The sequence below is a fragment of the Platichthys flesus genome, chromosome 7 (assembly GCF_949316205.1).
Source record: "Platichthys flesus chromosome 7, fPlaFle2.1, whole genome shotgun sequence".
Taxonomy (NCBI): domain Eukaryota; kingdom Metazoa; phylum Chordata; class Actinopteri; order Pleuronectiformes; family Pleuronectidae; genus Platichthys; species Platichthys flesus.
In genome coordinates, this window is record NC_084951.1 from 10789824 (window position 1) to 10817541 (window position 27718).

General features: G+C 42.2%; 1 protein-coding gene across 2 annotated transcripts in view; it reads left to right on the forward strand.

Moving 5' to 3' along the window:
* sema3b (sema domain, immunoglobulin domain (Ig), short basic domain, secreted, (semaphorin) 3B) overlaps positions 1 to 27718 on the forward strand; it is a 76373-nt gene that overhangs the window by 20139 nt on the left and 28516 nt on the right. Inside the window, exon 1 of one of the 2 annotated variants that reach the window (XM_062392051.1) lies at positions 20833 to 21587. The exons of the other annotated variant lie outside the window; for it this stretch is intronic. The gene's annotated coding sequence lies outside the window, so the exon portion shown is untranslated. Of the gene's footprint in view, positions 1 to 20832; positions 21588 to 27718 lie in introns of those variants that run through there. 2 annotated transcript variants of the gene reach the window in all.

A 27718-nucleotide genomic window follows, 5' to 3' on the forward strand; every position in this document is an offset into this window, starting at 1 on the left:
ACTCGGAGAACAAATACCTATACCTACAACACTTTATCTCACCATGTTAAAGAGAGTGAAAAAAGTTTCATGGTATGCCCTTTTTTCTGGATCCTTTTATCATGCTCCATACACAAAGTGCGTGTAGCACAGTTGATTATTCCTAATTCAACACGAAAATATCTAAAACATGTTGTTAGTTTAGTAAATGAAATGAGCCAAAGCTGCTGTTGGATTTCTAACCAATCTCATCTGTCATCTTCTCAATTATCTTCAGATTCAAATATTTGAATCATTTCTGAAGCAGTTACACTTGTATGCTTTAGTGAAGTTAGGAACTTGGCTCTATAGTTGACGCTTTAACATTTGTAGTATCACATGGCAATAAAATTGATTTGACGCCCTTTTTCCAAGAGCTGATTTTGGGAAATATCTCCCTGACAGCAGAATCAAAATAATTCCCTGAAGGGGTATGTTGGGTGTGAAAGAGATCAGACACATTTCTCATTGTGTTTCTACATTGTGGCACTAACAGCCACACATATCTACAGTTGACCTTCTGCTTGCCTACAAAGGGTTGAGCTCATTGATAGCATTCTTCATGGGGATCACAGAGACAGTTGTGTCTATGCAGCCGTCCCATTTGTTTTCAACAAGGAATCTTGATAATGTTTAAGGGAGGCATGAGAGCAACTGGACACATTCTTACTGTTCCCTCTCAGAAGTTTGGGCCTGCTGTGAGAATTCAAACTAGAAACCTCATGGAACCAGGACAGCTTGTCTAACCAACTGACCCAACTTTACATTGCTCTATTCTCTTTACCGTACCATGCTCTTCAACAATCAAAGTTAGCCGTGTCTGTGTTCCTGATGTTTCGGGTTTAGAGTTGGTGCTGAAAGTTTCCTACATGGTCGGTACCCACTGGACCGAATCACAACACAGATCTCGGTGTCTCACTTCGGTGCCCGAGCTTTGTACTGAAACAGTTGTCCTGCTGACAGCAACGTAAAAATCCACACGAGTCTAGTTAGCATTACACTTAACTCACGATGTAACTCACTCTCTACATTGCCATGGCAGTGTGTAATATTAGCAGTTAGTCAGTGGATAGCTCAAACTCGATAGAACACAACAACAAAATTCCAAAGCTAAATGGTCTAAAGTGTGGCTATATTAAACATAAAAGAATCACAACACTAGGGCATGCGGCAAATGTCCTAACAATAACTGAGAGGCGGGAGCCGACAGCCTCGGAACCTGGCAGCTGCTGCTCCCGGACCAGGGAGTATACCGTAAACAAAATGTATATGTTACATTTTAACAACCAATTTGCCTCAAAAACAGCCGTTCATATCATTGCACAACCCAAACTATATCTGACCAGACCCAGGATGTTCTCAGAATCAAATGCAGCAACATGACGACATTACATTTCCCCACTGGTTTTTTTTACAGCTTGAGCCTTGCAGACAGACAGTGGTGTATTTTCTAATCTGTGCTGCACCACTGACTAATCCACCGCAAATCGGGAGCATAAGCCACAGTGAGGCTGAACTGGCAGCCCGAAGTGGTTAATTGGCTAATTAATTCCATGAAGCCCCAATCAAAGAGCCAATTAGCACGGGACACATGCATTCTGACATGGCCAATTAGTGGCAGTGTTGAGGCCGAACTCGTTAAGTATGAACTCGTTAAGTGTGTTAATTAATTAGGCGGGGTGAATGAGGGGAGCAGTGTGGATGGTGTACTACTCCCACTGCTCTGTCTGCCTGAGAACCAGACACTGTACTGAGGCCTCTGTGTCTGTGAACATGCTCTGTACAGTATAAAGTCTTTCTTTGGGCATTTGGTCATTAGCTGATGTGTCAGCTCCAAGATTATGTCATTGTTAAAAAAAACAGTAACTAATTTCATCCTCTGTAGAATGAGCTGAAAGCTGGTTCTTAACAGTGGCAGTAATGGAGCCTTTATTTACTTTGTATTCAGAGGAAATATATTTGACAGGTTTATTTATTCCTCTCTATCTTTTCTCTTTTATTTTTCTCAATTTCAGTGGAAATTAGAGATGTTCTTATGCCATTTTTCCTTTCCAATGCAGATTATTATACCACGACGTTGCTTATTTTAACTGATCTGATACAACTGATTTAAAAAAAAACAACCTCATGATATATATTCTTAATAGCCCTGAATGATTTGAGTGATTTGACACCCAAATCCATGTTTCTGGTCTGTGGATCTTTTGTGAACTACTCATGTGGAGATCTGAGAGAAAGATGTGTGCCTCTGCTCTCCTCTGTGTGTGTGAACTACATTTAATTAGTTTCAAGAAGGGGTGGTCACCTCAACAGTTCAGCCACCAGGTCATCTTGGGGTTTCTCCGCTCTGTACCTGGCACTGAGTGTTTGGGATAAACACTCCACTGGTGTTGGTGTTGTCTCGGGACAAAAGAAAAGAAACTGGAACATAGAAGTCGACTGATCAAAGGTGTTTCTACACGGGTGAACTCAGTGGTACAACTTCTTAACTACTTTTTTTTTTCAGTACTTCCCCCCCCCCCCTTTGCTTAACCAGTAGAAGACACTTGGCGACTGCAGCACTTACAGCTTGTTGTTTTACTTCAATTACAAATGTTGTTTTCTTTAATAGTCTGAATATGTGTGAGATTTTCACTTGCCAGCAAAACTAATAAACTGTGAGTCTCACAACCAACATTAGACAAACAGAAGCGGTCATAGACGGGTGTACATCCAGCTGCTGTTGCACCATATGTGCTGGTGGTCAGAGTGAGCAGGAATCCAGACATTTGCAATATACAGTAAAATGTCACAGATTGTTACCCTGACTGATGCAATTCTGTGATGTTTCCAAGTGGGACTCTGGTATTTGGCAGGATGAGATCAGCAGGATGGCAGAGGAGTGAGAAGTGTCATGAAGAGAGAAGGGAAAAAAGAAATAAGATGGTTAATGAGTTTGCAGTATTATTCCTTCCTCTGTGTCCAGCCTCGCTCTGTGCTCTCTCTCTCTTTTTGTTCTTCCTCTCGTGGTTTTCTCATCCATCTGTCTTCGCTCCGTCTCATCTTCCAGCTCCGTGTTTTTGTTGCTGCCGCTCTCTGTCTATAGTGCACATGTTGTTTGACTTACCTAATTAAGTGTGTCTGGCCCTACAGCTCAGATTTTTGTCTAAACACACCTTCATGGAGGAGTCACTGAAGTTCCTTTATATCACCCACCGGCCATTACCAAACAGGCCCCAGTAATCAGATTACAGAGGAAAGCTGTGCTTGGTAAGATGCATCATGGGAGAGAAAAGTTCTTCTGGAATGCATCAATTCAAAATCACAACATCCCACATACGGATAATACAGTTTAGCAAAGTTTAAGCTTTTTCTTGTGACGGATGGATGTGGATGAATTGCAGACACTAGATATTGGAGTTGACAGAAGTATACTAGGAGATCAGTCCCTCATTTCTGTGTCTCCCGCAGAGTTTCCTGTGCTTCAGCTCACGCTGCTTTGGGAGGAACATGGTACGTCTGCTTTCAGACTATAAAGAAAAAACCCATAAAAGACATGGAGTATTTCTACTTCAAAAACAATTTCCAGTCTGACAAAAACTGATTTAATCAACCTGGGTTTGAGATGTCACAAACCTCAAGAACCATCCTGTCAATTTGGGGTTGGAGCTCCTCAGCTGCAGGTGAGCTGTGACGGTAGCGAGATGGGGAATGGGGGCGCGGCGATATTGGCATATTCATATATCCAAGTCACAGGGAAATTTTAATCACGACAAACATTTTGAATATGTAATTTGGATGAACACAGAAGAGTTTGAGGAGGTGTAATAAGCTGCTGCTGGAGTGGGACAATACCCCTGCACAAACACCACCGTTTTAGAAGGGCCCCCTGCATTATTCTCCACACTATGGCCATTTGCACTTGAGCATGAGTCAATGCATTGCACCATGACAGAATACACAACTGTCCTAATTTTCAGTGTATATATCGTTATCCTTAGATCGGCTCTGTGTCAGAGAGTTGATAAGGGAAAGAGTTAAGTGAAAGCTACTGCCTGAGGACTCCCCATGACTATTCTACCATATGTGTTTAGTCTGGCCTTCACATATAGAACATAAGCAGATCAGCAGTCTTTCCTATTGCTTTATTCTCATAATATGATCTGATTTTTTTTGCGGCCAAAAGTAAACAAGTGAGGAAATCCCAAAATTAGAGACTTATTAGAGATAAAAGTAGCCTATTAAAAACCAGTGAGAATTTCCATCTCCTGTTGATCTCTGTTGCAGGTGCAGCGTGTTTATCCGGCTTTGGACAGAGTGCAGATACGACTGGTAGTCAGTGAGAGCAGATCCTATTGTGCCTGATGTGTTTCCCATCTGAGGGATGGAGTGGATGTGCTGGACGGAGGCGGCATTTGGAAAATTCAGTTAAAATGAGAAAGACAAAAATAATGAACCACAATGGGTATGGGCTGCCTTCACAGTTAGTTTTATTTTATCTGATTTTACAATAATGTTTTTAGTGGAAAAGAAAAAGAAAGGAGATAAAAATCATGTGGGTTGGAAGGTTGAGAACACGAACGGAGGAAGAAGAAAAAAGAAGGAGGCAAAGGAGGAAAGAAATGGAACGATTGATCGAGATGAGGCAAATAAAGATAAAAATCTCATTGAATGAGGCGGTAAGGGAAAAACAGAACAACAAGGAGCAGGAAGAAAAAGAAGAGAAGAGAGAATCCCTTTCTGAGTGCCTCCAAATGGCATCATGCTTTTGTGGTCATGAGCTGCTGCCAAACTGTGCGTGTGTGTTTGTGAGTATGGTTTCCCTCACCAGTGGATGACTCTTTCACAGCTTTACTCCCTCATTTTTTCCCCTAACGTGCACTCAGTGAAGTCCCGACCATGTAGTTACAATGCTGAACGGCACCACCTATTTTACAATTCCTCCTCAAACACATGGCAAGAGAGGCGGCTCGCTGCGGACCGACATGCTGCAGGGATTCACTGTGGTGGCCTTGATAGACGTCTCCCTCCATGCATCTGCCCTACATTATCAGCCCATTGTGTTGTTTTTGCTACAGTAACACTTCTGAGATGCAAGAAAGAATCTGAAAAAACATTCGTGAACATGTTAGCATCATTTTTAAACTGTTTATTGATTAATCAATGAGCTGCACCACTTGTGGCTGGTGGCAGGCCAAATGCAAACCCTCAAACATATAGCCAAGAAAAACAAAGACGTTAGCAAGTGAAAATAACCAGCGTTACAATTTTGCATAACATGACAAGTTTGTGGTGAAAGGCACATTTATAACATGTTGGCTCGTTACTTCTCTATTCAAAATTCAGAATCTTTCTTTCGAGAGCTGGGCCAAGCTTTGGTAAACCACAGGCAATGTTCTTTCAATATCCTAATACACTGGTAGACCTGCCCATTCTCGGGTTATATGAGGTTACATGCAACACACTTCCACGACAGAACAAACAAACAGTTTGCACACACACTGCTAGTCACTGGAAACTCTGGAGCGGTTTTGTTACGAGAGCTGCCGACACACACGTACAAACACACGTACACGCACACAGATGCAAAATGGTGTTTCCATGGCTTCAGAGGACGTTACACTGACTAACATTCATTTCCTGGAGACCTATTCGGACCTTGACCATAGTTACTACCTGCCTAACCCTGAACCTAAACTTAACCAAAACCTTAACTTATTAATTAACTTTTGTCGTCATAAGGAAAATAAGTCTCCATAATGTGACTGAGTTACGAGACGGTCCCCACAATATCAGTAATACCTGGAGTGCAAACACAGCACACACACAGACACTTGTTTTATGGTAGAATAGATTTTATGAGAGCAGAGCTGTGTCTTTTATATCATAATATTCTCTGAAAGCCTGAGTGGACAGTTTAAAAATACCATGTCTCGGCTTCTGCCAAGACTTTATCAAGTGAAAAAGCTTTAACTGAGAAATCACCTTGTACATTACATTTCGTTCTTCGCGTGTTTACCTATACCAGGCAGCTGTATGATGGTTTCCCTCACAATAATGTCATCAAACATTTATAAGAAACCCGTATTGAATAATTTCTCAAATTTATCACAAAAGAGGTTTTGGGCAGAACACAATGACTGAGGACAAACGAAGAAGCCAGAGCAAATAGAAAGAAAAGAAACACAAAGAAAAGAGAACATTTAACAGTTTAATAATACATTAAGTGATTTGAATAAGAAAAACGGTAAAGAATGGATGCCAAAGTGGAAAGTTAGGATAATAACTTATAAACAAAGCGAGGAACGAGTGGTGAGACAGAAAGCAGGACAGAGAGAGATTCACAGGCAGAATCGGACTAATGATCAACAGATGAACAAATCACACTGGGCTCACTTCAGCTTCAGACTGAGGGCCGTCAGTTTATTATGTTAACAGTGGTGGACCACTCGTTTGTGGAACAGGTCACTTACGGTGACAAACTCAGATATTGGCCCCCTGACTCTGCTGTTAGCCTCAGCTCTATGGCTTTCAGCCCCTCTCGGCTCATTGCTCTGGTTTTCTGGGCCACAACTTGGCTGTTTTTGTTCCCTGTCACTGCTTCCATCAGCATTGGTTTTGGGTGCAGCAGGCAGCTGTTTTCAACTAAAAAACTGACTGTGCTAAAAACCCAATGCACACTAATCTCGTGCAGAACCAAATAGCAAACAGACATCAGTGACTACATGGTGAAGGGTTTAGCAGCTAAAAGACCAGATAGTTCCCTCAGGAGTTTGTGAAGAAGAAAAACAAAGCAAAAACGACAGTGAAGAATTTCACTTTTAAATAAGTAAATCGTTACTAATGTGGTTCAGTATCTTCTGGGGATATATTACAAATAATAGTTTGATAAAAAGGTTACCATATCCACTCAGAAAGTGATTCTATTTCAATGTGTTTCTGTTGCCTTCAAGTAACATCACATCCATCATCCATTCATGAACACAGATGTTTGTGTAACTATCCCTATTAGGACTTTGCATTAAACTCACAGGGCCAACACAGAGAGAACCTTTCTCATTCCAGACAGTGTTACCAAAACCTTAACCATGACAAATTCATGCCTAACCTTAACCTTAACTTGACCCCAATTCACGTCCATAACCTTAACCAGGAAATCAGAAATTAAGTTGTACCTCATTAGAACCAGGCTCTGGTCCACATGTGGTCTACTGGTCCTAACAAGGTCAGTGTTTATATTCAAAAGAGGCAACACACACAAGTGTATTTTGACCTAAAATGAGATTTAACTTTGAGGAGACAACGTTTTTTCCTTCCATTAAGATATGAGTCCTTACACTGTGATTTATCAAGTACACAAACATATTTCTTTTGTATTAACTTGTGGGGTCCCTCTATTGCCAAAATCGAGTCCATAACCTGAGTTTTAACCTACATTTAATTTGAACTAACCCTAACCCATAACACCACTTTTACAAGAATGTCCTCAGAAGTCTACATAAAGGTAGACTGCCCCGGCCCACATCTCACAAACCTTCTTTTCCACGTCATCGTCTCTATCTCTCACGTTGTTTCACTCAAACCGTTTGGCCCGCTTTGGAGGAGATATCTGGTGCGATTCAGCCAACTTGGGGAATCACGTCAAAGTAATAACACATGAGGAGAAGCGCTACACAGTTGTCTTTTTTCTTGGAGTGGGTCTGCTGCGGTCAGAGCGAGGAGGCTGCAGGCTGTGTACTTAATGCGTTCGGGAGTAGTCACGCTGGCCAAGCTGGCTGTGGCGTCTTGGCGTTTATGTCTTTGTGGTTTCGTTTACAGAGAGAGGGACTGTGTATCAGGGCACACGGTTAGTGCATGAGGCGTATCAGCACTCAGGCCTCTTGATCAATCTCAATGTGTTTTTGAAACCAGGCGTAGATCAGAGGGAGCAACAGCTAAAGTATCCTTTTTACTTAAAAAGATTTGGGACTAAAGGAGGTTGGCATTTAAATGGAAACATTCATTTCAATGGAAGATTGTTTCCACAAATTAAATGGTTCCTTTAAAAACTGTTGACATGTGATCTGTGGTCGATCCAGTGTAGCAGGGACCCTGTGGGGATGTTGATGTTTCGTTTTTTTAGTGTCACAACACAAGCAAATCACAACTAATTGATTTTACTTGGCTTTTGTCTTCTGACACCACCTCCTCAAAGGATAAAACTAAATAAAATATTGAGTTAATAGTTTTAATGCAGCTGAAGAAAAGCTCCTCTGAACGTTCAGAGACACATGAAGAGCTACGTCTTCGGGGAGTGCGGGGAGAACACTGAGGCTTAAAGTTCAAGTCATGAGAACTGGGTAATTAATCATTTTAAAGACCTCAGAGCAAAGCAAAGAACAGTGTCTGTGTTACTTGGCTGAGCGTTAACTCTGTCTGCTCGGTCTCTGTCGGGCTGAATGTGTCACGCCCTGGTGGGGTTGTACCGTACTTGTTGATCAGTTCTGTTGACAGTCTCCTTCAGTGTTTTTCATCTCCGCTAATATTTCCTTCAGGTTCAGGTCCAAGATGACTCTTTATAATAACTTATTGTATGATGCAACATAGAAGATGTTTTCATGTGGTGCATATTATGTGTAACAGACATAAGTCCCCTACTTAACAATCCTGGAGTGACGACTAGTTAGCCTCGGGAGCAAGGGCCGGTATTCCTTCCAGTGTAGACAGGGAATATCTGGGTCAAAACTCTTTCTTCCATTTCCCATACACTGTCCAACTAGTTTCTTCGGTCAAAACACAAACAGTGATACTTTTGTAGGTGTTTTAGTTCCAGCTGACATTTTGGCTGATCTCTAACAGCTCTCTGCATATGAATGTCGATAGCCAATGGATTTGTCAACGTGGTCTGATTATTTTACTTTCCAAATGGACTGGTAGCAACTAAAACCTGCTCAAACGCGGTGGGTCAAACTAGACACAAAAACTAGATAATGTCTTCCTCGGATATGGATTCTGCATATTCACATGCACTGGAGAGTTAAGTGCGAACATCCAAAGTAAGATCTTGCAGTAGATTAGGATTTACTGTCGCTGTCCTTTTGCTTTATGGAAAGTCATGAAGTTCAAAAAGGTTCTCGTATATCTCATCCTCTCCTCCTGTTTTCTTTAATAGATGAGATGTAGATAATGATGATGGGGTCAAAGGTTTATTACTGTCAAAGTCCGGATGAAAGTTTCAGGTCAAAGTCCCTTTTCACTTTTGAACCATATAGAATTTCCCTCTCATTATGTTCTGAAGCATTTCCTGTGGAGTCACAATTTTACTGTGGGGCATTGTGAAGCATCACTTTAAACCTAAGTTGAGCTATTAATTATGAAGTGAGATTTTGATTTAATGACATAGCATAAGTTTGATTATGTCAGAGTACGTGATGGTCTTTATGGTGATTATGATGTCTCTGCAAACAGTTTTACATGAAGTAAGGAAGTTTTTAACTTTTGGCTGAATTCATGGATCTCATGAAATACAAATATCAAGACAACTCCAGAGCTTGATAAGTAGTGCCCAGTCTAAACCTAATGGGCTGTTTGTCTAGCCTGTGGTGACACTGGTGGCAGCCATTTTTATGAAAATCTAAAAGTTACAGTTTATTAGTTCTGAACATATCAAACATACATAAAGTAATTTGTCCACAGAGTTATATATCTCTTGATCCAGATGTTATATGTGGACTGTAGTCCCAGTATATGATTTTTGGATTAACATAAATATGGCCTGTAACTTTTCAAACTGACTTGAGGACCACATATCTGCCATGTAAATAACGTGTGGCTATATCAGCTGTAATGTAAATATCTGCCATTAAAGTTACTCTAACGTTTGGTCTGAGCATGTCTTTCATCCTTCCTTCTCCAACCTCCATCTGTCTTCTGTCTTCACGCTGCTCACAGTAAAACAGTTTAAACAGCTTTGTTTTTTCCTTTTGACACGTTGGCTACAAAAAGAGGGAGGGAGAGAGGGAGGGAGGGAAGGAAAGAGGGGCTGAGCCAAAACAGAGGGCAGTGACAGTTTGTTTGGTCAGGACAGCCCATTACTTAGAGCGCTCTAATCTTCCTCCTCTTGGCCGACTACCTGGGGGAGCCTGGAGAAAGAGGCTGCGGTGGAGAAATGACCTCATGATATTTGTGGACCAAGTTGTATATTTGACCAAATTTAGCACCAGAAATAGCCTAAACTACCGGGTTCTGCTTGAAATAGTGACAGCACATTATTTCCATAATTTTTAGCCTTGAAATAGGTTGACACACAGCCGCCAGTGAGGCAGCACTCGCAGATACGAAAACAGGTTTGTTTTTTTTAAACCTGGGGAACACAGATTACCTCCTGATGCAGACACACTGATACAAATTTAACGTTTAACAGAAAAGCTCCAGATTGTTGTGCGAGACCACGAATATTCCTCCTGACTGCCAGCTGCTGGGACTGGACATCTTGAGCTCGATGTGCTTGTCTAAAGCAGAACAGGCTTTTTTTGTCTTCGGCTGAACTTGGCTCCAGATGAAAATGAAAGTCATTGCGCACTTATTTAAAAATGCATAGAATCCAGTTTTCACTTCAGTGCTTTTAGACCTTTTTTTTTGTGTGCGTGTGTTCGGTCTCTGTGATTTTGGGTATATGTTAATGACAGCTGTTGCCTCTGTGATAACGAGGTGATTTCCCATGTTTCCACGGCAACCTGAAATCACACCCTGTGCAGCTTGTGTGTTCTTTGTGTGTGTGTGTATCGGACTGGCCGACAGACTCCTTTTTGTCTGGAATAAATGTGAACTCAAGTGTTCTCCGATAGCTTTGCCACTTGCACTGAGTGCTGCTGTTACAAATCCTTTGTTCTCCAGTCAGGATTTTGCACAAGGTCTAAGCAGCATTAAAAGTCCAAACATGTCAAATTTTCCTCTTTCTGAGCCAAATTCGCATTATGCTTTGCAATAAACGTCCCATTGTTCCAGTGGAAAAGTCGGTCTTTCCTTTATGTGGGTCAACAGAACGTTAAAACGACTCACCTGCCCAGTGGTGGGTGGATCTTGGACAAGTGTCATGGACGGAGGACAGGTCTACCAGTGACAAGAGCTGTTGTCCAGATAGAAGGGGACATTTGGATTGAACAAATGAGGGAACAAAATCTGCAACAATTTAATAGAAAAGGAAAAAGGAAAGAGTAGGAGTGTGTGTGGGTTCTGTGGTTTTCTCTATATCCTGCTCTTTTCTCTTCATCTAATCATTTTCTTTAGTTGGAGTTCCTGTTCCACTCCTTTATCACCCTCCCTGTTCTCTGCCTGTACTTTGGTTGTGAAGGAATAACTTTCCAGGTGCACTATGGGTGGCCTCAGCTGCTGTCTGTAACTCAGTGTAGCCAGCGATCCACTTAGGGCGATGAGCATCTACATTTGATGGTACAAAATCTTCTGCATATCATCTCACATCTCACTCATCAATCCCTCTCCTCTCATAGCTGTTTATTCATTCAACCCCTTTTTTTCCCACCATCACTGAATGTCTTCAATTACTGGTTGATGGTGGGGATTTCTGGCCCGCCAGACACAGACAGAGCTCATACACCTGAGAAACATGGGTATGATTGAGTGTGTGTGTGTGTTGGTGGGAGTTAAGTGTTTGTGTCTGAGCAGCTGTTTTGACAGCCTATGTCTAAAAGTGAAATCACAATTATGGCAAAGCTGAAAGTACTTTAACCACTCATGTAATCTGCTGCAGGAGTTATGATCACAGACTGTGTGTTTAAGTGTGTGTGTTTGTGTTGTTGCTGCTCTACATGTCTGTCAGAGCAAAGCGAGCAGCTGGATGAATGTGTGCATGCTCTGCTACTTAAACGTTTTGTTAACAAAGAATCCAGAGCGTGTTGTATATTCTCCCATTAATGTGATGAATCTTTGTTTTGACACTTAGAAGGGAAACTTCAATTGTGAAACCTGAAGTCTTTACCTTATCAAAATCCTTTGTTTATGTCTTAGTTAAACATTGAAGGAGAGGGCAGAATAGACCAGATAGGTGACTTGATTAGGTTGCATGTGCTACATCAATACTGCTACATTGTCATATGAAAAAGCAGCAACTCCGCTACGGATCAGTGGCGTCCACTCTACACAGAAACCGAGAAGATTGGAAACGCTGCTGATCCCGTTTTAATTAGAAAATTCCAGGGCTGCGTTTTAGTCTGGATGGGCAGACACAGATATTATTGGTAACAAGGTCGAAAACACAACCGCTTGGTGATTGGGTCCTTTCTGTCAAGAAGTAGCCTTCACCGATTCATGATCACAAGACAAGCTTCAGAAAGAAAACAACCAGCATTAGCCTCCACTCTCAGTGTAGAACGTCACATGCGTTAATGAGCCTGTTGTCTTTGTGGAGTTCGATTCTGCATTTAACATAAAAAAAAAACCATTTCCAAACTAAAACGAAATAGTAATGATAAAGCTATAGAAGGGTTTAATAAAGCAGAGCGGTTCTCAATTTCAAAGACTCTCATAGATTTAAGCTCTAACATTGATTCGTTCTGATATAACAGTTCACAAACATGCTTCTATCAGAATCCAGTTTGGTCAGACACAGACTGATTTAAAGTTTTTCAGCTCATTAAGATTCAACATTTTTCAGCTCATTTTCAGCTCATTCTGTTTCTCCCACAATGAACGTGTGCTTCATTCAGCATTTAAGTATTTTAATAGCAGAGTAATTTTTTCCGTCCAAGCACCTTAGTATGAGAGGAATGCGACTTTTATATGACACATGACAGGTTTTACTTTGAAGGTTTAAGATTTATCAGAATAGATAAAGCGAAGGAAAGGTACATTTAAGAAAATTACATTTTGTCAAAAGGCGGCGTAAAATGAAATAAGAGGTTTTCATATTTTGTGATTTATAAGACTTCTGTGCACAGACTGCAAAATTAGTGTCAGACAGTGCACATATGTGTGTGTGTGTGTGTTTTCATGTATGTTGCATGTTGTGACAAGACGAGTCACCTGTGTGTGTGTCAGGATGTTCCAGAGAAATCTGCTCATTCTGAGCTCGCCCCAGATTTCCCCTGAGAGTTTCTGTGCACACTCACACACAAGCTGCACAATATGGTGTCTCAACAACCCCTTGAGAGGAATGTACTTGTGTATATAGTGTGTGTGTGTGTGCATGTGCGTGTGTGTGTGTATTATTAATCCATGCTGGTGCTGAGAGCAGCCTGTCTGGTTGGATCAGTGCCCATCAGGATCAGGAATCATTTCGTTGGGTCTGCTATCACATCTCAGGCCTTAATGAGGGAGCAGAGTGGCACTTCACTGTGTGTGTGGGTGTGTGTGTGTGTGTGTGTGTGTGTGTGTGTGTGTGTGTGTGTGTGTGTGTGTGTGTGTGTGTCTGTGTGTGTGTGTGCACGTGCAACTCTATGTGCTGTATCTGTGTGCTTTTCAGCAAAAATGTCTCCCAATCCAAGTATTTTTAATCCAAATGTTTACATATCCAAAAGTTTCAAGACAGTTTGGATTTGTAGATTTGGTTTTCTCATTTTATATAATTGAATCCATTTTATGTTCTAGCTAGCACAGTGTAACTAAAGATGAGGAGTCAACACAGATACTAATACAGGTCGAGGAGCTGCTGACTGATATTCTTCATCACCTAGTTAACACTGAGTTGCTTAAATCCTTATTATAATACTTAACTTACAAATGTCCCCATGAAGTAAGAATTCAGTTACTTTAACCCCCATAGTGGCACATTGTTATTTGCACTTGTGCTGTGGTTGCACAAAGGGCTCACAAAGAAGTATCATTCACAATAATAATTAATTATACTATTATTATTATAATTATTAATCCTTTATGGAAATATAACTGAGGGATTTCTTAATTATAGTTCCATAAAGGCCGAAAACTAAATGCGTTTTCTTGGAAGTGCACCAATACCCTCGCTTTAAACAGTCTTAATTTATTCAAATTGAATATATATTAATTGTCTGTCTTAATAACAGTGCGATTACCTGCCAAAACAAATCAGAAAATAAAGTCAGTAAATGAGGCTGATTCTATTAAAACTGGACTTAAAATATACAGGTGTGAAAACATTACGTGTGGGCCTCTAGAACCTGTAAATCTGAGTTTCTGTCTGTGCAGGCTGATGTTTAGAGCTTCTATCTTTTAGTAGGTGTTTTCCCTGGTTTCTGTCTTTCATCGTCCTCACTGTGATCTTTGCTGAAAGTCTCTCAGAGTGGCAGCACAGAACCAACAGCACAGATTAAAGTGAAGCTCAGAATTATAGGGTTAGGTGCAGCCCTTTTGGCTCGAAACCAGTTCATGCCTGTAAATTGGATTCTTTAGTCTGATTTCCACCATGTAAAGATTTTGTTGCGTATTATCATTGCTTAAGACAAACCAACAACTTTGTCAATATATGTCACTCCTGGGCCCAGCATGTACCTCCGTCCATGCCCAACAGTATCCTTAAATTCAATCAAGCTCCATTAAATTTTACATACCAAAACAGACATGTATAAACATTAACCAATTCAAACTTGCTAACTTTCCACAATATGTGCATTCACAAACTCTTGGGTGTCCGCTATACTATACTTACTATACTATACTATACTTGGTATCAGTACCTTAAATATACCTGATAAAAAAATATTTAAAAAACGATCGAGAAAGTGAACAGAAATTCCTGGATCCACCCCCTGATCTTATTTGGTATAAACTTACTTTGACACAAACAAACAGACAAACCAACCAACGCGCAGTGAAGGTAAGAATTGAGACACACAGCCATCAAAGTAAAACACTGTGTGTACAAATCACGAAAATAAGGAAAATTCTGACATTGCTGATATATTGCTTTCTTATCCACCGCTAGAACAAACTTGCTTTCATCAACTGGTGAGCAGCCATCTAGAGTTAATAGTGGTGGGAACTGGTGGAGCAATGTGCATTCCACTGGGAAATACTTCTTATTGCAAGTTGGTGTGTGTGTGAGTGTGTGTGTGTGCGTGAAAGACAAAGCCGCGGTCATGCAAGGTGCAGTAATCCACTGAGTGACCTTCAGAACCTGGTCTAAGGTGTGTGTGTGTGTGTGTGTGTGGAAATGTGTCACTAAAGCCGTGCTCATATTTGAAGGTGGTCTTATCCACCCGCCGACCCTCGGAGCCAGATGGTGTGGGACTGCATGCCTGTGAGAGTGTGTGGGATTGTGTGTCCCGCCTCTGAGCCTCCTGGCACTATACAGTCGGTCCCCCCCACCCACCCTGCCCTCCTGACACGCTAACCCAACAGCCCCTGCATCCTCCATCCTTTCAGTTGGGTGTGATCACATCAAAGGGAAACAGGGAGGATTACAGGTTTCTGAGCCCCAAGGATTCCCAAGCAAAAACCCTTCTCTCTCGCTCCCCCCCTCCAACTGTAACTCTCTCTCTTTTCCACTCCTGTCACTCTCCACTGAGGCCCCATAATCCCTGTGGTGTCAGGAGGTCAGGGGACCGTGTCATGGACGACCTGTCAGGACACATAAAGCACAACTGGATATGGATAGCCAGCCTGAATACAAAGAGTACTTAATGTTTCCATGTGGTGTCTTTAGTTTTCTCTCCTTTTTTCTTTTCTCTCATTTGTTCTCCGTCATTCCTTCATTAAATTCTTTCTTTCAGTTCTACCCTTCATCCCTCATTTCCCACTTTCAGTTTTTTTTATTGAATTCCCAGCTGCACAGATGCAGCATCACATTACTGTTGTCACTTCATGCAGAAAGCCCAACAAAACCACCCGAATGGCTTTTCTCTGTTTAACCTCAGCCAAACATAATAGTTTGTTTTCAGTTCCTGCTGCATTGCTGTGGTTTCTATTAAAATTCCCTGCACGCACTTACAAACACACACACGCACACTGAAGATAAGTATAGTGTTAATGCTGGTATAAATTGCTCCATAGTTGTAAGGATGCTAATGATCCACTTAGTACTGGTATTTGTTTTGTGTTGGGTCAGTATGTAACACCCCCCACAACACACAGGGAAAGAAATAAAGGTTCAGCGTTCTCTCAGTGTTATTCATGCTGCTAATTTTACAGCCCTGGCATCCAGGCCCAGAGATTTCTGCATCTGCTAAGCAAATGTTCACAATGCAACACATGTTATGTTGGCAGGTGTCTCCCCACCTCAGTATCACACTCACTTTACTGCACCGGTTGTCCAGCTGCAAAGACACGCAAACTTTATTCATTGCCCTTACTGAGCTTTTGAAGAATCTGCCTGACTGCATTCGTTCGGGAGGATTTATTATCATTATGAGCAACAAAGGGAGCGGCTGTGGACTAGTGGTTGGAGAAGAGGGACATCGGACTGGAAGGTCACTGGTTCAGGGCCAGGGACTGGTAAACATTATAGCTGGATCGGAGGATGGACCAGACAATGGAACTGTTAAAGTCCAAAAGGACGGACAAATGGACACTCCTCTCCCAGTCTAAGTGCCCCTGAGCAAGGGCCTTGCTCCCCTCTCACATCTGCTTCCCAGGCGCTGCCATGTGGTCACTGTCCTTGTGCCATGTTCAGTGGGCTATCTCCAACTACAGACCAGTTAAGAGCATAGGTTTGCATGATTGATTAGTTTTATGTTGGGTCGCTTTGTAACACCACTTAGTGGAATATAGTATATGTAATGTAGACACATGTTGTCTTCTCAGCTGTGCAGCTGGATTTAAAGAGTAACTAAGACAATTTGGTCGAGGATAAAGGGCAACAGCAGTGATTACCAAAATGTGTGATGTCCCCTGAATGGGTCATTCACTCATGACGTCACCTGTGAGGAACGAACGCCCAGGTTTGCCACGATACATTAAACACATTCAAAGTCTTCATAAGCCAAACCCAAACGTGATGTCATGTTGACTCTTGACTCCGACGTTAGGAGCAGCACCCAGGATCAAATTATGTTGAATTATATGTAGTCCATCATCTTCTGAAGGAAATTTTCCCTCACCTAGTTACAAACACATTCACTGGTGAGGGTCTTTCAAAGAGGTCTCTCCCAAAACCAGACACAGCTCCACTGTGCTCTTCTACACCAGAGAGTAGGAACTCAAGCCTGAGGCTGGTGAGCATCATGGCCACAATCCAAAACACATCTTCGGTTGTTAATATTACAATGTGAGTTAGATATTTCGCTGAGTGATTCTCTTCCAACCATAATACTTTGCTTCCTCAGCAGTTGTGTTCTTAGGCTCAGTGTTAAAAGTTAACAAACTCCCATTGATTTCAATGACGCATGACCTTCCAACACTGAAGCACTTGTATTGTTCTTGTATTGTGGGTGTTTTGTTTCAGGCTACCTTCAAAATTGATTCAAGGCTATGTAAATATGAGTGCAATATGCTTTGGAAGTTGCAATGACTCATTGTAAATACTTAAGAAAGATCTGGCTCCTAGCGTAAGAAGCCAGCTTTCTGTTGAATAAATATTTCTGTTCAGTGAACGTAGACGAGTTTCTTGTCAGCTGCCACTGTGGATTCACCCTCACGTTAGTCTTACTGTTGCTGCTGATTAGATAATAACAAAGCAGGACAGTAGGTCCCCTGGAATTTTAAGTGCTATAGAGACACGTTACCGGAATTAAATATACAGTTGGGTTTTGGTTAGACAGTTGAAATCGTGTGAGACCATGTGTGGTCAAGGTGTATGACATTGTGTAATATACATACATACTTAGCATTATACAATAACATATTCAGTGTTTAACTTAATCATCTTATCAACCACCAATACAGTTAGCATTGATATACAAGTAGTCCAGTCATGTGAGCAATACTGCTCATCTGGTTGCACAACATAAAACACATGATAAAAACAATAGTATCATTTTGTGAAATCAGGGATCACTGAACACGGTAATAAACCCAATCCAGTCCACACACTTTGCAGAGTCACCTGTTATAGAATGTTTCTCTTTAGGTATTAGACTATATATGTTTTTTGTTTTTACCAGGGAGGATGGATGCATAGTTACCAAGCTTGGGGTGAATATATCTTTAGACATTATCTCCAGATGATCAATTCTTGGAGCTGATCCGTCATGGTGAGTGTGGGGGAGGTCACAAAGTCATATCTATTTAGTTTATACTGAATCCGGCCCACCTCCCACAGACCTTAACAGCTTTATGGATGTTTGAACGGTCACCAATGGTGTTGGAGAGAGAGAGAAAGCTGTCTTTGTGCAGTATCAATTCCCAATGTCCAAACCCTTCTGCAACAAATATCGGTTCAGACTGACTCTTCACATCATTCAGAACAATACAGAACACCATACAAAGCACAGTAGAAATTCTTGATTTGTCTTTTAAATATTGTTGGATAACTTGACTCATGTTATAGACGACTTGTTGTAGGCTACAAAGTAACTCGAGTGAGTTAAAAAATATATATTCATGTATCTAAATTCATTCATAAATAGACAAAAAAGACCACAGTGGGAGATCCCTTCGTGGGAGACGCTGGTCTGAATGAGGTCTCAGCACAATCTAAAGATCATTTCGGTTCATCGACTTCCAATAAAACAAAGATTCACAAAGATGCTATTAGAAGGCCGAGCCCTCATCTGCTTCAATAGCACCGAGGCTTCAGCTAAGACAAAAGCCTTTGTCGGGATCACAGTGCTCACACTGCAGCCTGTAGAGACATCAGACTGCTTTATGACAGACAGGTCAGCAGGAGGGCGGCCAACGGGATGAAAACATACAGCACAAACTCCCACACACCCACAAGATTCATTGTGCACATGCTCATGTGCATGAACGTGTTTAAGTGATTGAAGGCAAGTGTGCATTGTGTTTAAACATGCAGGCATACTTGGACACAACACACACGCTCACAAAAATACATTCACAGTCCACCCCTTATGTGAGACCCATGACCTCTCCATACCCAGTAAGAGTGGGCCCCTAGGTGTGTGTGTGTGTGGGGGGGGGCTGTGTGTGTGTGTGTTTGTGTGGGTGGGTGTGTGTGTTTGTGTGTGTGTGTGTGTGTGTGAGTGTGTCAGTTGCCAGGCGCAGTGCCGCACCTGCCATTGGAATGAGGATTAAAGGAAACCTGCAACTGGGAAAAAAAGATGGGCAGAGACACACGCGCACACGCAGAATAATAAGTGTTGCACTATGTGATTTATTAAGGACACATTTTATAGTTTAGTTTATTAAGGCCCAAGTGTGTGATGGACCAGGTTTACATTTGCCTGCCACATCCACACGGTCAGTGCAGGGTATGGACCATGTTGACAGCGTGCAAGTTCGACGCCGTAGTGAGACAAACCACATCCTCCTCACAGCTCTAGAGCTCCTCGAGGATATTTTATTGTTCTGTGAAGCCAGTGTCTGGAACTTGAGCATGCTGTATCAGTGGACAGCGGTAGGAGCGTTTAATGCTGCAGGAGCTGTTTTACAAGTTGAATAGACTCTTTGATACTTTTACCCTCGTGAAAACTGGTCATCAAAGGAAAACTCAGCTGCACTGAGACTGTACTGATGCAAACCAAAGCAAATTTTCTCCGAAAGAAAATAAGAGAAAATCAAACTTTTTGTTACCAGCTTTCTAGTCTACTGGGGCGAGGGTGTGAAACCCAAAGTCTTTTGGTCCATCCAACAAGATCTTGTCTTCATGTTACTTTCATTAGAAACTTTTCTCCCGGTAGTTTTCCTACACTTCATCTTGTCATAAAAGCTGACCCACACTTCAACTGTGATAAGAGGATTATGTAAACCCTCATATAGTATAATTGAATTCCAATTACCCTGTTACTGGATGTACAGAAGCTCATCAGGCGTAATGTCATCCACACCAGCATAGAGCTCATCTCCTGTATCTGAAGATCTCTCTCTCTTTGCACTTGTATCCCTCTCTGTTTGTGTTTGTAGTGTAGATTTTATCCAAACTACTCTGTTATCTTCATGCATCATGATTTTCTATGACAACAATATTTTTCTGTTTGTTTGAGGCGAGTCATGAGTCTTGAGGCATCTACACATTGTGCAAACAACAGTGTCCTGCTTCATCACATGTTGCACTGTCTGAGATGGGTCCACATAATAAAGTATTCTGGGCATTCAGCCGCGGAGGCGAGGTCCTAACGATGTATAGGCCCAAGTAGCTGTCAATCATGATGTTGTACCAAGTTTTTATAGCATCAGATAGTAGTTTGGTCCATGTCCCATCCACTAACATGGAGGAGGCTTATTCCCAGTAGATGGTGTTTTGATTTCCAATATAAAATTCAAATGCAGAATGTAAAGACGCTGTTTCTTTTTATTGAAATTCACATTGGCCAGTTGGTTCTGCATCACATGGGTCATGGCAGGAATCACATTGAAAGAAGAAGTTCATGAATTGTGATTGAGAAGACTGTCTTTAGTTTCCAAAACCCTTCATCAGCTGCATTGTGTGTACAGTAAATGAAAGTGTGACCCAGGACGGACTGTTTTGAATTTCACAACATTTCTCCCATGATAACCCACAGTCTGATAAAACTGACTCGAGGCTACATCACAAGTCTCAAGCGTTCATTGTCTTAAGAGAGGTTAAATAAAGTCACTGATCACAATCATGGATTATAAAAACAAAGAATGTACACAGGTACCAACACAGTAGCACATAGACACACTGAGAACAGCACAGTACATGTCCCTGCCCATTTCCACTCCCCTCCTCTTACCTCCCACCTTTCCCTCCTCCCTTCGACCCCTCCCTCTCTCTCTCTCTTTCTCTCTCCCCTCTTGAATTAAGTCCATTATTCCTGCCTGCTCGCCCTCTGAGCACTTCTCTGCTCGGCTCCAGTGAAAACTGTGTGTGTGCGAACTCTTCGCATGTGCGTGTTGAGAGGAGTTTTTATGTGTGTGCACAGGGTTGTGTGTTTTTCTAAGTGGAGCTGGAGTGGAGCTGTTCATCAGTGGGGTTGACTGCAGTCAGGGGAATACTGAGATCTCACTGCGCTGCCGTTTAACTTACACTCCGGCTGCCTTTTGGACTTTCTCTCACTTTAAAAGTCTCACTGGACTCTTTTGCACCCAACTGTGACTCCGCTGCTGCTCTTTTTCTGCCCTCCAGGCACCATCGCCACCAACGGAATTACCACTTTTTTTCCAGTTTTGCAGTGACTTCCACCTGCCTCGAACTTTGTCTCGTTCTTCGTTACTTTTTTATGGAGTTGAAGCTTCAAAATGAGTTATTTCCACCTGATGCCAGATGAACTTCTTGGTTCATTCACATTGTATTCAGACATGCTCAAGCTTGAGAATGGCTCTTTTGCAAGCACATAGAGCTCTGTGAGTGTGTGTAGGTGTGTGTGAAGCACTCTCTAATGTGAGTGAGAAATCAAGAGGAATTGCCTCGTAAGGACGTTTTGTTTTCTTTTTCATTGCAATGGAAAAACTGAGAGTTTGAAGAGCAATAAGCAGGACTGTAACTATGGGAACGGTCAGTGCTGTTGGAGGCACTTTGGGCTCAGGTGGATGCTGATCCCGACCTGGAATGTTCTAAACTCTTTAGGGATTCTGTTCCCCTGGAAACGGATGGAGAGGTGAGTTCATCCTTACTTGAAATTGTGCTAAAAAACTTTTTTCTGTGGTACACACTTAAATAACTTGCTTGCATGAGTGTGCAAAAAAAAGATGATTCTGATGTGGCTGGAAATCAGAATCACACGACCATGAAATAATAACTTCTGCTTAGCTGTAAAGTTGATTCTGTTGAGCTCACATTGCGGCGCAGTTCCATTACAAACCCACGTATCGTTTTACAAATCATGCCGATGACATGTGGGCTCCTTCCTCAGAGAACCGGTTTGAATTGCCTCTGTTGCTTCCGTACTGCAGAGTGAGTTGTCTCCTCTCACAGAGCTGTTTGGAGCAGCTCCAGTCAGGAGACCAGAGGCAGCTCTGTAAGGTCCTGACTTACCGCGGCTTCTGCATTTAACGCGGCCAAATGGCCGTCTACCAGATACCAGCAGGCTGACATCGCCTTAGTGGCTCCTTCATTGTCTCTTCCCATGGCTACTACAGCAGACAAGAGGTTTAGGCTGCATGACCACTGTGAGGCAGGTCTCCAATAGGATTGTATTATGTTTCTTCTTTGTAATATATCAAGATGTCCACAATAATATTAGCTCAATCACCTCTCTCCACTCGGTGCAGGCAGAACTGACATAAAGTTCAGACAAAGAGATATCCAGATGAAACGTTTGGACTGTGGACATCAGCGCAGTATGAGTCTGGTTGACTCCACGTCTTCCATTTTTCCCCATTCAGACTTTGACCACTGAAATTATTTCAGCCAAACAGAACAAATGCTATAGCCATGGGTTTGCAGGCTGGGAAACTTTCCATTCAGGATGCTGGGCCAGATGGCTGGATACCAGTAACCAGCAGAGAGCTGTAGCCTCTCCAGTTCCTTCCGAGCCGAGTCTCTGCTTTCCCTTTCTCACTTTGCTTTTTTCTACCTTAAATCCCATTAAGGCTTGTAGTCACTTCTAGTTGTGTCACTTTTCTTTGTATGTGAGTGTGTGTGTGTGTTTGTGTGTGTGTGTGTGTGTGTGTGTCTGTGTGCACGTGTGTGTCTGTGTGTGACCTTCATTTACTCCATAGCTTTGTCATAAGACCCTCCACTGAAAAAAGTCCATACATCTATAGGCTGCATTACGGTGGATATTGAGATTATTTTTGAGCTCTTTTCTGAACCTTCATATGACTAAGCTTTTACCTTCATGTTCTCCTGTGTAAACCACTTTAAAGGCTTGTTTCCAACTTTCACCTTCAGTCTTGTGCTCTGCCTCACATGATAAATACAGTTATGAGTTCTATATTAACATTCATGATATAGAATAGGACCCTGTACTTACTTTCACTTCTCTCTCGGTTGGTGGTCTGTCCCGATAAGCATTTGCTTCTTCGTCTATCAGCTAATTCTTCTGGGCAAAAGCAAAACCCTCACATGCTTCGAACAGATATTACTGTCACAGCTGCATTTGCTTTAGAAGTCACACTTCGCTTGATGCGCCTCAGCTCTACTTACGTTTTATACTGCTGTTCCTATCTCGGATTTGTCAGTAACCCTCTGCAGTGTGTTAAGGTGCAGCCACACTTCCCAGTATCCCCTACTTTTCTCTCTTGCTCTTCTCTGGACATCAAAAGTTTCTGTTTTCAAGTTTTTGGGGGAAATCAGGAAATCAGGCCAGCGATCTGAGCAGTTTTTTTTTTCATCACAGACGAATCAAAATTCCACGATACTTTAAGAGTTAAGGTGGAGAACAGCCTCACATTTATTCCCTGGACGCTTTCTTCCTTCCAGTCTTAACCATCACAATTACATGCTGAACACCAGCACTTTCCTCAACAGTAAACTAGTTGTAACTCCAAACCTTGACAGTAAAAAATTCTTAAAACTGAGATGAATGTGTAACAAATGTTTTCAAAATATGTGTCTGATCAGTCTTGACATTGTGATGAATACTGTTCATAGCTCACATTAGGCCCTTTACATTTTGATACACAGTATATTATACAATCATGTTTTATTATACTCATCACATTTAGAAACGTATGGAAGTAAACCCAAATAGCCATGAATTATAAGAATCAAAAAAGGTTTTTGGCGTGGAACTCATGTGTGAATCTCATGTTTTCAGTTCCAGTTCTCATGACATCTCTTAGTATTTAAATTACATAATTTGATAAAAGTGTAAATGGATCCAAAAAGGATGTAAAAAGGAATCAGAAGGTGATTCAATTACCCATCTCACCCTCCCTTCTGTTTCTCTGTCTCTGCTTGTTGTAACCTGGCTCTAACCCTAACAGCTGATTGAAAATGAAATATTTAAAGACAAAATATGTAACAATTGTTCAGCAAGACGTCTAAAAGGAATCTCAAACAATGTTCAAATCCACAATGTTATTCAACCTCATTTTGCTCAACCTTAAATTGTGTCATATCCGCTTGTGGGTTTGCCCGTTTCTGCTATTACTTCTGGGGGAAATGATGTAAGGCAAAGGAAAACACATCGCCATAGCCAATTAGCCAGTTAACAGTTAGTCTCACAAATAGTCTCAGAGTCAGAAATGCTCTGCAATTTTATATTGAGATGCATCAAAAATGCCCCTTAATCAGACCAGCAGGGCAGAAACATGTTAGGACTTTGCCTTAGGTGCTGGGTGATGAAGTTTAATTGTTCTTCACCTCAAATTCTCATGGAATTATTTCTTCATCCTGTCAGCTCCCCCCCCCCCCCATTCTTCTTGCTGCGAGCCCTCCCTCCCTTCATTCTTCCTCTTCATCCCTCGATCCATCCCTCCCTCCCTTACTTTCATTTCTCCATCGCAGGGAGGCTCAGACTTGTTGGTCGCAGGCCAGGGAAACTCTTTTCTCCCTGCAGGCAAAACAATTGGCTCCTTTCTCTCCATCACCTCTCGCCTGGCTTGTTTCCTTCTCCATCCCTCCCTCCTTTACATTCTCTCCTTCCGTGGGACTGTATGCATGCAGGCAAGCTGCAGAGCTGAAGTGGTACTGTACAATGTCCTCCCTCCCTCCTGCTCTGATTCTTTGTCCTCCCTCCCGCTTTTTTTTCCTGCTGTACCCTTTTACTTTCTCTTCCTCTCCATCCTCTCTTTCCTTCCCTTCCGATGTCTCCCTGTCTTACTTTCTGTAGCAGCTCTTTTATCAGAAGGTGCAGGATGGAGGGATGCTTCATGCACCTTTTTTCTATTACTCCACAGTTTCTTTCTCCTTCTCATTGTCTCATGCTTTCCCACTTTTCTTTCTACTATTTGTTTGGTTTCCCCTACTCTTCTCCCACTCTCTTAATGCCCTTGTCTCCGACTCTCTCTCCCTATTTAACTTTCCTTGCTTCCTTCTTTTTAAATCCAAAGTGCCCTCATCACCCTCCAATAATTCCTCAAAGCACTGTTCTTTATGGCTTTTTCCAACCCTCCCTGTCTCTCCTCTCCTCCTCCTGTATCTCTCTCTCTGACGGGTCATTCCCATCAGGCCCTCAGCGCCTTCTTATCTCCCTTCTTCTCTCTAACCTGTGGTAGTGGAGGGCTACAGGTTAAACTACTGATACACATTCCCTCATTATTGCAGGCTGTACTGCAGTGTTGCACTCTAACCTCACTCTGAAAAGACCGACTCACCCTGCAGGCGGAACGCTTTGTATGCCCCCCTCCCCACCGGAATCGGTCTCTCTCTGTCTTTCTCTTTATTTTTTATCCACTCCCTCTTGGCATGCCCCGCTCTGTGTCTATTGATGCTGAACTGAATGCAAGTGTCAGCGGGTCCAATGGCTTTTTATTAAGATGCATTATGGAGTTTGTGTATTCTTGGATGTGTGTGTGTGTGTGTGTGTGTGTGTGCGCGCTTGCTTGCTGATCTAAGTGTTGAGGTACAGCAGTTTATGTGAGGATTATTGCACTCATGAATATATTGCAAATGTGTGCACTAATTTGTGTTACTTCTTAAGGGCCTTAAACACTGACCTTGTCAGGACCAGTAGTTCAGTCCTGATGAGGATAAACTCACTAGAGCTCCTGGTTTAGTTTAGGGGTAAGATGTGGATCGTGGTTAGGTACAAATTGGTAATGGTTAGGGTTAAGGACAGGGTTTTTATCTAGGCAGTCCACAATAAATTAAAGTCAATGCACAATCCTAAGCTTCACAAACCTGTGTGTGTCTGTGTGCGAGTGATCTGCTTAGACTCTGGGATGAGCCGAGGAACATCAATGGCCTCTTAAACTCATGATGATTTAGAGGACACACACACACACATACAGACACACACACACACACACACACACACACACACACACACACACACACACACACACACACACAGAGCTCGGGGAGACTCCAAGGAACAATGGGACGCTCGCTCCTTTTATAGCAGCAGACAGGAGTGTAGGGCTTCACTGCTGCCCTTGTCACTCCCGGAGACTGTGACGTACATTGTGCGTGAGTGTTTCTGTTTTGTGTGTCACCGCGCTGCAGCTGACAAGAGCACTGACGTCCTTTTCTTTAAATTACTGCATCATCTTTGCACCTCAGTGCGGAACCGTTAAAACGCACACAGCCTCGCCTTCTTTTTCTGACCTCGCACAAACAAACACACCTTAATATACATTTTTCCAGATATAACAACTTCTGTCACGTTGAGAGTTGATAGTTTTTTAGTTGTCCAGAGCTGTAGAAGCCGCCCTGGCCATTCAAACTCTACAACATCTCTTTGTGCGCTGCTGAAACAGTGTGTTGTGGCAGAGGATGGCAGGTTCTGTGCCCATCAAGGCTTGCATTTGGGCTTTTGTCCATTCCTAAGTGTGTGTGTGTGTGTTAACATACTGCAGGGGTATATGTGGGAGTTGATTCTCCTGTTCAGCACTGTCCTGTTGTGTTGTGTGTCCTGGGAGCCGTGAGCTTATGAGAGCTCTCCTGTCTCCACGCCTCAATAGCTCCATTATTTATAAAACTCTGTGCCAACAGCCTGGTCTGTGAGTGCAGAGTTTGTGTGCATATACTCTCATCTTTGTGTGTTTCAGTTTCGCATGTGCCTAAAAGTGAACACTGCAGCTTTCTGTGGTTTTCGAAATACTGACACTGGTGAAAAAATGTGCCAACTTGAAATGAATGGGGATTTAACTGAAAAAATGTTTATAGACCACATGAAAACTGCACTTCTGTCAGTGCTCGATCACCAATCACTAGTCCAAGTCAGGACATCTAGAGTTTCTCCATTGTTAGAATATGCACAGTTATCATTTTTATTCTGAATAGATGGATTAGGATTAGGACTATGCATATATCTGTTTTCCAGTCTTTTCAGCCAATCACATGTTCATACAGCGCTTATATACGTAGAAATCAGGGAGATTTTATGGTATCAGCTTGTTTCAGTATCTTGCTTAAGGATATAAATCTTATTTATAATAATAACTAACTAACTAATTTGTGGAGCACTTTTTGGGCTATGTATTATTGCAGATGTTACATTAACTTCTGGTTTAACACAGTATCAGCTCAGTTGAGACTATGGCAGCAGGGTGTCAGTGCATTCCTGTCACCAGAGGTCCAAGTGCACTCTCCATCCAGTCCATGTGGTTTCAGGTTGTGGCTAACGGATGCATACTTGCGCCGATTAGAGAGATCATTTGACATCGGCTCCTGTTCCTGGTGTTTTAGCTCCTTGACCGTGAAAGTGTTGCACATTTAGGTTGCTGTTGGTCCATTGTCAGTATTCTCAAGCCTCGTGGTTGAAAATTCCGTTTAAAGAAAGAAAAAGGGTAGAGTTAAGCCTGAATCTGACAGGGCAGTTGATTTTTCGAAGGGGGACGCATGTATGAGAGCGATTGAGGAAATTGTTAGATGGGCTGGAAGAAACAGACCGAAAGTGGAAAGGGAGAAAAACAGACAGTCTGCTTGTTCCTGACTCAGTGCCAACTGTGAGGTGTAATAGAATAAAGGAGACTGTTTCTACTCAAAGGCTTTATTGTTCCTGCTGACCGCAGAGTCCGAGGTACTGAAAGAGAGGTGTGTGTCCTCGTGCAAGCTTTTTAAGACACTATGTTTATGTACATTTAGGCTTATGAGGCAGTTACCTCATTACTGCTCCTGTGGCCGAGCTGTGGCTTACAGCGACACACTCACACAGAGACACCCGGTTATTGGGGATTT